This window comes from Anastrepha obliqua, chromosome 1 (genome assembly GCF_027943255.1).
Source record: "Anastrepha obliqua isolate idAnaObli1 chromosome 1, idAnaObli1_1.0, whole genome shotgun sequence".
Classification (NCBI taxonomy): domain Eukaryota; kingdom Metazoa; phylum Arthropoda; class Insecta; order Diptera; family Tephritidae; genus Anastrepha; species Anastrepha obliqua.
In genome coordinates this window covers 4,122,449-4,137,244 of record NC_072892.1, presented here as the reverse complement: position 1 = coordinate 4,137,244, position 14,796 = coordinate 4,122,449, and the positions used below count along the sequence as shown (strand labels likewise).

The 14,796-nt window shown below is 33.0% G+C and overlaps 1 protein-coding gene across 1 annotated transcript in view; it reads right to left on the bottom strand.

Moving 5' to 3' along the window:
- The window catches only part of LOC129253021 (putative mediator of RNA polymerase II transcription subunit 26), a 51,196-nt gene that overhangs the window by 35,597 nt on the left and 803 nt on the right, over window positions 1-14,796 (bottom strand). The gene's annotated exons all lie outside the window — the stretch shown is intronic.

The window sequence follows — 14,796 nt, the reverse complement described above, 5'->3', positions numbered from 1 at the left end:
AATTTGACTGTGTTGCTATCTGCCTGGTTTCTTTTCTTTTTCTATTCACGTCTACGTTACTTTGTGTATTTTTTTCCCCTAAAACTATTTACGTTTTTTGAACACAAACTTATTAAAAAAAAAAATATGCCCCCACTTTTTTCGAACAAAAACTTATTTACCAAAAAAAAATTATACTCATAGATATATGACAGTAACAAGTGCGGTGTAAAAACACGGGTGACACAAACCCTCACACACACACACAAAGAAAAAGTAAAAACGCACTTGAAAGCACAGATGCACAACTACATACGCACGTACAGGTGATGCAGTGAAGCACATAGGGATCTACGCAAGTGTATGTATATAACAGTATGTGCTAAAATCTATTTAAAAAAGCGTGTGTATGTATATGTGTACGTGCGCAAGTGATCGTAAAAGTTTCTGCATGAGTGTCTGTGTGCTTTATACATAAATCCATAAAACCGCAATTAAGCGCACTAACATACATATACACATATATATATATATATATATATGGCTCTGCGCTGTGTATTATTAAAGTGAAAGTTATGCTGACTACACGCCGCGCACCACAGCAGCCTGAACAACAACGACTACAAAAACATAAAAAGCAACAATCAAGTCAACGCTTTTTGCTTTGCTCACCTCTTTTAGCTGCGTTCGCATGCGTTGATAAGAATTTTAATTCCGTTTTCGAGTAGCGCGCTTGGTGCTGTGTGCTGGCGAGTTCGTTGCTTAAGTCTTTCGTTCGAAGTCGTTTCTTTTATGACTATCAACAAACTGGCAAGCACACACCTACATAACTACATACATGCATACATAACATTGTAGTGGGATTGCAAGTGCGTGCTGGCTGGCATATTAGTTGGCGACTGGTCTTCCTCATTTTTCTACATTCGCAACTGACGTTGCTGGTGTGGTTGCTGCTGCTGCTAAATTTTTGTGATTATTTTTAGTGCGTTCGTTTTAGTGAATTTTATATATCTTTTACGTATTTTTTGTTTGTTAATTTTTTTCTTTATAGTTGATTTTTGCTCGCAAATAAAAGTGAACGTGATTTGCTGGCCGATTCCCGTTGGCTTACCTGGCCACTTTTACTTTTCACACAACAACAAAACAAAAACGCAACTGGCAATGGCGGCAATTACTGGCCTGGCTTATAACATTCCCAATTTTTTTGTTTTTGCTAATTTCAACATATTATTAGTAATTAGCTTGTACCAGATTTTTCTACTTTGTATTTGCTAGATATTCTTTATGGGTTTTAAATTATTTACACATCATTTTACACCATACCTTACAGAAATTAGTGCTTGATTTTGACTGAGGAGATAAAAAAATGGACTTCAAATTACCTCAAAAAAGATAAGTATGTTGAAAAATGCGTGACCTTTATGATTAATTAAGTACAATTTTCTTCTTCCACGCTTTTTTGCACCTTTCATCAACTGACGAGGCCCATGCAGCAGGTACTTTTAAGACTTTAAATAAGCTTGACAGCTATATACTGTTCAGTAGTGGGTGTTGCAAATGTCAATATAATTAGGATTCAAATGCCTTGCTTTTTAAACTCACCCGAAAAATTGTTTAATTGCTTTTTGCAGGTCCCTAAAACAACAAATTTAATAATAATTACTTGTCCTGCCTTTGCTATGGCCAAAGTTTCGATTGCATTCAGAGCAATTTTGCAGTCTACAATTTTTAATGGCCAGTCTTGCCTCTCATCCAATTCTCTGAGACTGATTTTGCAGGAATTTGTAAATTTTTTTCTTAGGGGTTGAGGTAAGCCATTAACTGAACGAATTATCAATTTATTCAAGATAGAAATGCTCAGCCAAATTCTTCTGCATGGTTCGAAACAACCTTTAGTCCAAAAGTACAGTTTCTCGTGAATATGGCTGTGGATTTTTTTTTACGCGCAGGAAGCATCGAAGGCCTTTAGTGCGACAGCGTCGGAGTTAAACCCGATTAGTCAATGCATTGATCCTCTCCCGGCACTATCTTTAAGAAAATCCACGGGAAGCGGTTAAGCACTAGGCTCTACGGCAGTTGCTCTTCCCATGTAGACCGTCAAAGGTTGAATATACTTTAATCCTCCCACAGTTTTGTTCGTTTTCGAAGGCAATCACCCCAGTTGGGCCTGTCTGATCTCAACTTAAGCACTCGTTTCTTTGGCAGGTAAGGTCTGACCTCGTGCCCGTCTATATTTCGCTGATTGCTGAGGAAATCTTATCCCATACAAGGTCGGGTATGGTCTGTACAAGGTCTTCGTATGGTTATATGATTTAACCTCCAAGGATTTTGCCCACACACGAAAATATTCTGGTTTTTCCTTTTATTTTAATTTCGTAAAGAAATCTCGAATACGGTGATTAATTTTGTGCTACCTTGTTTCTCCATTTACTTCAATTTCGTAAACAGTATTGTATAGAGTGATTAATTTTGCGCCACCTTGATGAACAAATTCATGTTTCTCCATTTACTTCAATTTCGTATAGAAATTTCATATAGGGTGATTAATTTTGCGCCTCCTTGTATCATGAAAATATCCATGTTTCTCCATTTACTTCAATTTCGTAAAAAAATCTTATATACGGTGATTAATTTTGCGCCACCTTCTCAAACGAAAAAAATCATTTATTTTCGTTAAGAAATGTCATATTGTAACACCCTTTATTTTTGGTTATTATGCAATTCCTGTTAACTCTTATGTGTGCCAGAATTTTCCTTGACTTTAATCGCATACTCATTTACACACATTTCATTATTTTTGTTTACATGCAGGCTAATCAGCATTGTGCTGCTATTTGTACGTACATATATGCACACACATACATACGTAAACGCATGTCTTCTTTCGCTCATCATTTGTTTACAATTATTTCACCTTGCACTGTTATATAAACTACAGCAATTGCATCACTTGTTTTTGTCAACACAATCACAATTTTTTCTCGAACACAACTTATTAAGGCAAAGAAAAAAGACAACAACGCTTTCAGTGGGCATGGAGAACGATTAAAGTGTAATAAAAAAAACAGAAAAGCTGAAACTGTGTTTATATGTATGCATGCGTATAATTCTCAGACAGCTTTATGATTTCCTAATCTACTTGATTTAAAGCTTTTTCCCCTCCACCACTGCTGCTTGCATACGCTTCGAACTCAATTTGTCTTCGCTTTGGTATTAAAATGAAATTTCGGCAGCACACGCGCCCTAGCTGCGCTTATTCCAGCAAAACAAAAAACATAAACAAAGTAAAAAAAAGAGAAGTAATTTATATCAACAACCAATTCCAGTACGTAGAGTTTGGCATTGCGTAACTGCATGAGAAAACAAAAATTTATTTCAATAAAATAAAATATCTAAAAAAATTCCAAAAAAATCTGAAAAAAGAAAATCTATTGACCCTGTGTGTAAACAAATAATTTATTTGCCTTTTTAGTCTTGTTGTTGTCCTATATTGTATCTTCTGTTGCTTCTGCTTCTTCTAATTTTTTCGTTTCTGCAAGTATTTCATGCATAAACACTCCTTTCCATTTCATTTTACCTACACACAAATATTTATTTTATATATTTTTGGGGTATTTCCACAGCATAAAATCAAAAAGTTTTAGCTTAGGAGGAAGAAGCAGATGCAGAAGCAGAAATAGAAACCGAAAAAAATACACTGAACTATGCATATATGGCTACGAGAGTGATTGCATAATATTTTGATAGTTGTTAGTGGATGTTGTTGTTGCTTGATTTTGTTATTGTTACTGCTCTTGTGTTAGATTTTTGTAAACGATTTTAATACTGCTGCGTTTTTGCTCCATTATTGCTATTGCGGTTATATTTGTTGTTGTTGTTGTTATTGTTGTGCTTGTCGTTTGCTGTTGTAAGCGTTAGCTGTTGTTTATCTCATTTCGGCGTCCGTGCGCCAGGCCTTGAAAGTTCAATGCCTTTTTCGCCAACGTTTTTTCGCTATTACAAAACACAAAACACACACTTATATATACATGGCTATATATATATACATGCACACACACACCAAGCCACCGAGCTATGCACACTGCTCTACCAGCGCTAATGCATTGAAATATGCGCACACACATAAACCAGGTATGGTTAGGCATGCAAGCATATTAATCGCGTAAAGAAAGCTGCGCATAAAAGCTTCAATGCATTGATCCCACCAGCTTTTACCAAATCATCGTCCCCAAATAAATAAAAAACACAAATACAAACAAAAGCCATAATTGCAAAATTATTTTGGCAGTGCAAAAAATTGATTGCCGCGCTAACTGCTTATTTGACTGCCTCACTCCCTCATTCACTCACTTCTTCGCGCACTCTTTGGCTCCTTAGCGCTTTTACACGCTCCTGGCCATATACATACATATCATATATGTACGCATGTCTGCATGTAAGTGATGAAACATCCAGAGCTTTCTCGCTTATTCAGGCGCCCACAAATTAATGCGCTGATATGATTTTTGGTCATAGTTTACAGTTTCTTCTTATTCACTTGCGGTGCATTGCTTTGTGAGCATAATTACGCGCTTAAAAAAACTTGCACACACAGACACATACACACATGCATGTATATATTGAAACGTTTAGCTGATTTATTGCGCTCATTTGTTCCAGCTTCACCTCATATTTACTATATTTGTGTGTGTGCGTGTATGTTGCGAATTCACTGGAACTATCACTGCGTAATCGCCTGTGTACGAGCGCACAAAATTGCAGTTTCAATAGCACAAGCTTTAATTAACTAAAATGATTCATAGAAAAGGAGAAATATATCAAAAAATGTTGTAATATTAACAATAAATATTAAGTATTTGTGGCTCAATCAACCAATGAATAGGCAAATAATTAATGGTATGCCTGTCTGCATGTTTGTGTGTATATGTTGCCGCACATATTTAATTGTTAATTTCAACCCTTTAAAGGCTTTGAAATAAAAAAAAGTTGGCAAATGAAAAATGGCTTTTCAAATATGAAGAGATTTCTTTTATAATTCGTTACTTCTTAGCGAAAATGTAATTTGTTGGATTTTCAAGATTGCTGACTACTCTATTCTACTCTACTCTTTGTACTCTATTTTGCTACTTTTATCGGTTTTTTATATCAGTCAATAGCAACAAATTATCGACGCTCAGCTTTTAAAGTTTGATTTTGCCTGTTTTTGGGCTTACACCTTTTTTGGGTGTTTGATCGAGCTCGTCCTCCTGTTTGTGGTGTGAGTCTTGGTGTTCTTCCACAAATGGAAGGACTTACAGTTTTACGATGCCTCCGAATGGCAGATGGTTCTTTAAGAGGAGTTTTTTTCATGGCAGAAATACGCTCATAGATTTGCCATTGTCTGGCGAGGTGCGACTACTATTAAAAACCCGCTATTATTAAAAAACCTGTTTTTCATTCGGTGTTTCGGACCTGTACACTTCTGAATGGTAGTACCAACACATTCGGATACGTTGGTTATATAAAAATTAAAGTGCACTAAGAATATTTCACTTCTCAGCTCGGTTTATTTTTATTAAATTAGATTTTTGTTATTCAGGAATTAAAAAAATTGTTTCTGACTGTAGTTTTTAACAAATTTATGAAAAAATAGTATTTGTTTATAAATTCGAAACTTTGCGAAATTGCTCTGGATTCTTTAAAAATAAATTTCGGTTTGAAAAAATTACTATTTCTTCTATTCGTAACGAAAAAAAACCAAAGTTTGATATCCAGAGCCCAGAATCAAAAATTGTTTGCGCCAGTATTATCCATCTGAATTTGATTATAAAATTAAAAAATGCCGAGAATATTACTAGTATTAATAATTAGTTGGAGCTGTCTCAAATGCGACACAAAAGTGATCTCGAAGTTGCTATTTAGGGATATGAAGCTATTATGGGAATTGAAAGCGATGGCTCTAAAATAGCGCATCAAGGCATTCTGAAATCAAAATCATTAAATGTCACTTTTTCCAGGCCTATAACTATTTAAAAAAATTATAATACAATAAATAATTAAATTTTGGTTATTAATTTAGTCCCAACATTTCCTAGAGGTTATCCCGCCAATCAAGACAAGAATAAATAATTAAGTATTTAATAAATAAGTAAGTCCGCGTTTCTGGAGCTAAACCAAGTAATACATTCAGATTTGATAAATTTATGCAAATTTTTGTAGGTGGTAAATATGTATATAAATATCTAAGAGATGTTAGAGGGTCAACTGGTTACTTTTGTTATACTTGGTACGAATTTCCAATACTTTTTTCCCAACTTGAGAAAGATGAATATTTAATATTTATGAAGCGACTAACAAACGCTCGCCAATTTGACAACTTTACAAGGTGGCACACAATTAACCATCCAATTTTGTTTTTTAATAATTTTTTACTGAATAAAACTTAAATGATGTTAAGTGTTGAAAATCTACTATAAGATGGTGCCAAATTAATCATCCAATTTTGTTTTTGAATAACTTTTTACCTAAATAAAAAAATGATTTCGAGTGACGGAAATCTTTGTTTTGACCTTTACGAGCTTAACTACTTGCCTGTTTGCATATAGCAACTTTCAATTCACAAGTGGCAAATATGATTAACCTAAGACGATATTTGCAAAAATTATATAATATATCTTCCGATAGGGTGATAATTTTTTATATGTGTATACCTATGTGATAAATCAGAAATCTACTTTTTTTTGATGTGCCTTATATACATTACATATACACATTAATGCTTATTTTGATTCTGCAGGGATTCTGTACATTTAGAATTAAGAATTGGCCTCAATTTGCGGCCCATTCTGCAGTAGGTTTACCCTGCCATTTTTCGAATCTTTTGAATGGGTGGATATATTTAAAGAGTACCAATGTACCACTGTGATCCCAAAGTGGTTTTTTAGACCCAAACTGGTAAATTGTAGTCAAGTACGAATTTTTAAAGGTTGCCCAAAATCTTCGGTTATATCGAAAGTGTGGTTACCAGAGCCACAACCCACAAGGGACGATGAGCCAACAATTACTCAGAAAGTACACGTCGTTGAAATGGGTTGGATGACGTTGGGCTGGATACACGTTGAATACTATGGTGATGATGTGAGTATTTGGAATCATATTCGATACACGAGGAAATGAGTTTCCTGAGTTCGATTTTTTCATTTTCATTGAAATGTAGAGTCTAGCATATGTAACAGTTTGTTATAGTTGATAATTTTTAGTCCTTCAGAAGCGAGTTAGAAACTAAGAAATAGTAGAATCTTTGGAGCTTACAAGTTTATAATTGAACTATTAAAGCCCAACAGCAGAATTCAGCGGCAAAGAAAATGATGCAATTTTTTTTCATCGGAGAAAAAACAAGAAACAGTTATTGCTCTGGAAACTTTACGGCAGTAGCTGAAACTAGGGACACCCTCTACTTCAATAGGAGTTATGGGAGGAAAAAACTAATAAGTAATAAATAAAAAAAATTATAAAAAAAATATTTAGGAATAATATGAAAAAAATTCATGCAGTTCGAGCAATATTTGAGAACCGACTTCAAAACTTATCAAAATTAATATGGCTAACCGAAGCACTTAGAAACGGTTGGTTCTTCGAGTCAGCCATGGTAGCTTTTCTTAATCTCTTCGTTTAACTGAGTACCAATTAATGCTGAGCTCTTTTTCCGTCCTTAGACTACGAGTGTATAATTTCTGCGGCAAAATATATTTTGTGGTTCGTTTTTATTTCGGTTTCTGTTCCGTTACTTCCACATTGCTCCTTTCTTTTGGGCTGGGGATGTAACTTATTAGAATATATGCATTAATTAAGTCACATTCGCTTTCAAAACCATTAAGTTAGAGTCTCACAAAATAAATTATAATAACTTTTGACTTATTTTAAAAAAACCCAAAAATTAAACAGCATCACCACAGCCCCATCAATGAATAAAAACAAAAAATAATTAATTTATTAGCAAAACTACAAAAACTCCAGTTAAAAGAAGTAAACCCGTGAGTATTGTAGTTATAGAAAGATAGAAAGTACACTAGCAGAAATTGCTTACATAAAAAGAATAAAAAAAGCAACAGCAACAACACTTATACAAGCACAAGAAGCAGCACCAGAAGCAGCGCTGCCTTTGTCAGCAACAACTTTCACCTATTAATATTCGTGTCGTTCATTGCTAATGCAGAAATGTAGAAAGAAAGAAAATAAAGGGGGGAAGGAAAACGTAGCAATAAAACGAGGAAAGTACATAGAAGCAAGATCGAAAACTAAAGTGCTTAAATTGAAAACTTCCTGGCAGGAGTAGAGTAAAACGGCTGTAGAAACTCGAAGAATACAGTTAATTCAAAGTGAAGATATAAATTCCACGAAAACAAAATTAAAAATAAAAAAGTGACAAGATCATTCATTTTTTTAGAATTCGGTATTTCTTATTTGAATAGCAACAAATCTACCAAGAGCAGACTAACATTGACACAGGATCCTTCTCATCTGAATAGAGCGTAGTTTTTGGAAGCCCAGCTTTTTCCCGGTTTGCTTATGGTTTACAGCTCACAAGCACTTTGGGCAACTATTTCTTGAAAGTATCAAACATTTTCAAAAATATTTCTTGCTGGCGTTTGCTGCTGATATTTATTAGATAGTTTTTCTGATACTAATTTTACCCCGAAGGCGCTAAAGCACACATATTTCTCGCTATAGGCACCTATGTATCATATATGTGCATATGTATGCGTGTGTGAGAAGTAAAAGTATCTCTAACAACAACAGCATGCGAATACTCGCTTTTTTTATTCAGCAAAGCAAAACCAAGCAGAAGTGGCAGCTGAGAAGCAACCATTTGGCTGTTGCGTATGCACACTGTAACAACATCAGCAGTCACTAGAAGCAGAAGAAGTAGTAGAAAAAGCCGTAGCATTACAACTTTTCGAGTTGCTAAGAGATTTCCTTGCTTTCTTCGGTTTCTGTTTCGCCACCCAAGTACCTACATCACAGTGCCATGTCATTTCAGTTGATGCGCGCTTGCTGATATTTCGATTGATGCTTTTGTAAACGTAGGTAGTGAGGAAGCAGATGCATTGCTAGGTGTTGATGGGTTCATACCTTTTATTATTTTTATTGCATTTTGTGCATTTTATCAGTGTTAAGTTTGAAATTTTTAGATTTAAGAAATTTTTGTAAATTTTAATTCAAAAGGCAAATTTTCCTTTTTTCAAATATTTTTCTGGCAGGTGAACTGTTAAAGTGTTCTACAAATACGTATCAAATACACCCGGAATCAAATACGTGCGCCAAGTATAAAATATAATAAATAATATAATAATTTTTTCGGATGTAAGATAAAATTTTTGGAGTTGGTAATAAAATTTTGATATCTGAGGGAAGACTGTCCATAAAGCTCAGCTGAAGCGATCGTCACTGAGGGATATGCACATCAGCAGTAAGTACTGCCACTTTCTCCGAAAAATATTGTTATTATTTTCCCAATATAGCTAAATAGAGTTTTCGGAAAATTTGAAAATTTTAGTAACTTAACTTTTTCTTAAATTATTAAAACTGTCTTAGCTAAACTTCTATACATCCAGAATGAAAATTTTAGAAAAAAAGACCTGGAAGAAGGAGCTGCATGAGCTACATGAATGGACAGGATACTACTAAAACTTTCACCCTAAACATTTTTGCTTTTGTTTGTAACTATCATCAAATATTATTTTGAGCCAAGTTGAATAAAAATTGCTTGATGTGTAGCGCAGTAGGTCTATTTTTTAGATTTTTTTAAATTTATTTGAAGAAGAGAATATTTTTTTGTTTGTGGCGCAAAATTAAAATTAATCACCCTAATTTCCGCCCTTTCATATTTGACACTAGTGAGCTAGGCAGCTGCAGTATACAAATAAACAAGACGTAAATGTCAGCAAAGATTTTCGTTACTCAAAATTGGATTTTTATTTTATTTTTTATTTTTATTTTCAAAAATGTTTAATTAATTTTGTGCCACCTTCTATAAGTGTAAAATTCTGTTGGATTATTTCCTAGACTTTATTTGTCAAAGTTATTTGAATTTGTTGTTGTTCTATAATTTTAAACTTCTATTGGGTTATTTTGTAGACCATATGTTTAAAATTTATTAAAATTTGTTGTTGTTGTGTAATAATTTATTTTTTAAATTTATTTAAATTTTGTTGTATAACTGTGAATTCTGTTGGCTATTTTCTAGAGTTAATTTTTGAAATTTATTAAAACTGTTTGTGTTGTATAAGTGTGAAATTCTATTGGATTATTTTTCAGATTTTTTGTGTTTGAAACTTGTTTAATTTTTTTTGATTTTCTTTAAATTCGTTCCGAATTTGCTAATTAGATTAATTTTTTAGTCATTTTTAAGTACTAAAGTATTAAACTTTAATTGTTTAATGGTCTGTGTTTCAGTTCAGAGCATTTTATTTTTAAAAGGTCATTAAATATTAAATAAAAAATGTATCAATATTTTATGTTTTTTAATATTTTATTTTTAAAATGTATGAAAATTTATTTTACTAAGATTTTTAATTTCTTTAATAAAAACTACCACTTAAAATTACTTAGACTATTTTTTAAATAAATATTGTTTTCTAAATAGAATTTACAATTTTGTTGTGGTAAAATGAAAATAAAATTAAAATATAAGGAGCCATAGAAGCTCGCTTTATATTTAATCGAAAAAAAAACTATATTATCAGCAGCACAATCTGTCAGTAACGACAGCAAAAAGAATTTCAAAAAAAATTCTGGAAGCATTTCTATGAGAAAAGTAATTAAATAAATAAGTTATTTAATACCTCATCCGAATTACCGAAAAACCAAATGAAATATGAAACTACCGCAAAAAATCCGCAAGCACTTTTAAAGTTATTGTGAAACATAAACTGCAAATATAAAATAAAACCAACCGTACCAGGATGCACATACAACAGCAACACGCATACAAATCCCAAAATATTCAAGAAACCCAAAAACTAAAAGCAAACCAAAAATTGTACAAAAAAAAACAAATATCCACCAATTTAGATGTCATCAGATTTTTCTGAACAACCAGCCACACAGTCAAGGCAGCTATTGGGCAAACTGAACCCCTCCCTTCCAACTCACCCCAAATCAGGCAAATCCACAAAAGCAGTCATTCAACTGCGCATTGATCTAAGGCTGACTGCTTGTATAAGAGCAGAGAAATTTTCCAAAACAAAAATCAAGATTTAAAGCAAACAGAAAAATTACAAAAAAAAAAATAGTGCAGCAAAGAGAGGAAAAAGGTGCATTCGAGGTTAGATTTCATGTGCAGCGCACCGACTTCAGTCAATGCTATTGTTTTTATTTTCGATTTTCCGTTATCGTTATGGTGCTGAGCTTTCAACTGCCTAGCAGGCTGTCTGCAAACTGCTTTCGCTGCGTTTACTTCTTTGCTTCTTTGGCTGCTGCAAAGTGAAACTGCTTGCAAACTCGACTTGTATGCAGCTCATTCACTGCAAGTAATTGTGATTGTATGCTTCACATGCATATGCATACATTTTCTGTTGGTGTTTGTATTTCTTGTTGTTTTTGAACTCGTAAGATAAATGACACTGCCGACAGGTTAGTAATTTTCGAAAACTTTTCTTGAAAGTCTGTGCTGGTAAGTGCTGGGCGGCTTAAAGGCTGGATAGGTATATGAAGCTTGCTGCTGGTGCACTGGCTGATTAGCGAATACTTGGCCTTACTGCCGGACAGTTTTCAGCCCAACTGGGGTACTGCCTGGCTGTGTGGACTGGTTGTTTGCGCATCGTTCTCGTTTGACTTTCATTTCTTGCTACACACATGACGAATGGGCTTCAAGAGCCTTTGGCGATACTTCTAAGTCCATTTCATATTTGTAGATATGAGAGCGGTATGAGGTAGAGGGGTTTGAACAGAACTTTGTATGTGTTTGTAAGCATTTGCTTGCAGTCTTGGTCGATTAAGAATTTTAGTGAATGAGAAATTGATAAATTCTGATTTAGTCTTGATATAATCCTCGAACAGAGAACTTCGTTTTAGGAGTCTGTCCAAATCTTTTACAGTTTAGGGTAGAACGCTGATATCTATTCTTGCACAAGTTTTTGTGCATTTTCACAGGGAGAATTACAGGAATTATTGAAATCTGTTTTTCTTTTTGAAAAGTCAAAGTAATAAGAGGTTTGAAATAAGCTGATTAGACAAGTTACAACTATCAGTTTTTAGTACCGGTTAACATTTAACATAGGAAAATTGAATTTCTAATAATTTTTGGTACTTCAGAAAAAAAAAATAATAATTTGCCTAAATAAATACGATTTTCCGTGCTTTACAGTTTTAAATTTTGTGTAGTTACTCTTTGGAAAATTAGTCCTGTTTAGTATTAATTTAGTGGCGCGGCTTGTTAAGTATATAAATATATTTCCTTATCCAATTGTGTATAGATAATTCCGATTTTCCGACTAGAATTCTAATATTGCAAAAAATGTCTTAGAAGTTTGCACGTCATTCGCAAAAAAATACACGTTTTGGTAGTTTTTAGTTTTTTTAAGTACCAACAATTTTTAGTAACTGGGCAAGAATTAGTACTCCGTATAGAATTAGTACTTAGAATTCAGGTGGTTTTGAGGTTTTAGTTTTAGAAACATGCACTGATTATTTTGAATAGTTTATAGGTTAGGTTTTGAATTTCAATATAGAATCGTAAGAAGTTATTATTACGTGTAAGTAAGGCTTAGTAAAAACTAACAAAAAAAAACTATTTGTTTTTGAATACTCCTTAAAAATGAAAATTTATTAAATTTTCTTTCAAAACCAGAATTAAAAATTAGTCTTGCCGAAATTAAAATAGACTTGGTTTTATGGTCCATTAGTTTTAGGAACATATTTTTTATGCCACAAGTTTAGTAGTTTTAAGTACCCTTTAAAAAATTAAGTTTTGTTGGAGCTTCTATCAAAAACACAATTTAAAATTTGAGATACTAAAAGTTGGTCTTTGAAAAAATTAGTACTTCTCCAAACTTATTTGGGCTTGTCGACTATTAGTTTTAGGAATATACTTTTTTATGCCACTCTTTCTTTTTAATAGACAAAAAAAGTAGCAGTTTTTAGTATCCTTTCAAAAATCAAAATTTAGTGAGCTTTCTTCAAAAGCAAATTTTAAAATTTATAGTACAAGAACCTACTCTTTGCAAACTTAGTACTTTTTAAAACTCTTAGTATTAAGATAAATTTTTAGTTATTTCTTTAAACCTTATTCATAGTATTAAATTAATATTTCAATTATTCTGATGAAAATAAGAATTTCTAATGCTTGTCGTATATTGAAAAAAATTGCTTTTATTTAAAATACTTTCTTTTAATATTTTTTAAAAAGTTTTTATTATTTATTCTTATTTGTTATTATATATTTTTATGTAATGGCAGACTTAATAAGGACGTAGTCATAATTATTTCTCGACAAATTATTATTATTATTTTTTAATTGGAATTCTTTAGTCGTAGTTAGCAAATTCTTTTGTTGAAAGTATTTCCTATTTTCACACTCACACAATTGAAAAATAGCTGCCAGATGTGTGAAAATATCTCACTTAGACGCTTGGAGCTCATTGTGTTGTTAGGTACCTGGTGATTCATAATTCTGGAAAATATTGGTACGAGGGTTGCTATTTTCATTTCAGGCATGGGGCACTTTCAGTGTTGCTAGGTTTAATCTGAATATATATAAAATAAATAAGTAAAAATAAATAATTGGCGCATACACTTCTGTTAGGTGTTTGGCCGAGCTCCTCCTCCTATTTGTGGTGTGCGTCTTGATGTTGTTCCACAAATGGAGGGACCTACAGTTTTGCCGACTCCGAACGGCAGATAGTTTTATGAGGAGCTTTTTCATGGCAGAAATACACTCGGAGGTTTGCCATTGCCTGCCGAGGGGCGACCGCTATTAGAAACAACTTTTTCTTAATTTTTTGATCTTTCACCGAGATTCGAACCGACGTTCTCTCTCTGAATTCCGAATGGTAGTCACGCACCAACCCATTCGGCCACGGCGGCCGCTGAAATCTGAATATTTTACATCAAATGCACTCAGAACAAACGAGTATCTTTAAGATTATGCATGGTCACCTTATGGTAAAAAAGGCATGCTCGCGTTGGATCCCTTTCAATTCAAACAACGTACCAAAAACGCGACTAGACAAAGTACTACAAAAATTGGTAAAAGACGAATGCAAAACCGCATTAACTATCATGGAAAATATTTTAATATAATAAAACTATTTTTAGTCAGCACTATTCAGTTTTCCATTGCTAGGCCAAAATATATGTAAATAGCAGCCCTCGCGCAAACTTCCATTGGACAAATAATTACTTTAGATTAATTTACATCTTAGCAGGACTTGCTCAAATATTTTAAGTTGCTTTCTTAAGCCTAGAAATACTTATTTGTCCTTAATTTTTAAAACAAAGTGGTTTTAGTTTGTTTATTCTACTTCTCCTTATTTTAGTACCTTCATTTTCGTACTTCTCCAATATTTAAGAAAATTGTTTAAAGCTAAAGAATATTTGGTATGAAGAATATTTGATAAAGCATGCGCTTTGTTTTTAAAATACATTGTTGACAATATAAATATTTTTCTGCAGAAATAAAAGTTTTAGTACTAAATTAGTACGACCAAATACCGGACGAGAATAATCTTCTTTTCTCAGCGATTTCTCTCTTAAATAATTAATTTGGTGTTTTAGTACTTATTTTTTTGATTACTTAAATTAGTGATTATAGTACTAAATTTTTTTTAACCCTTCAAT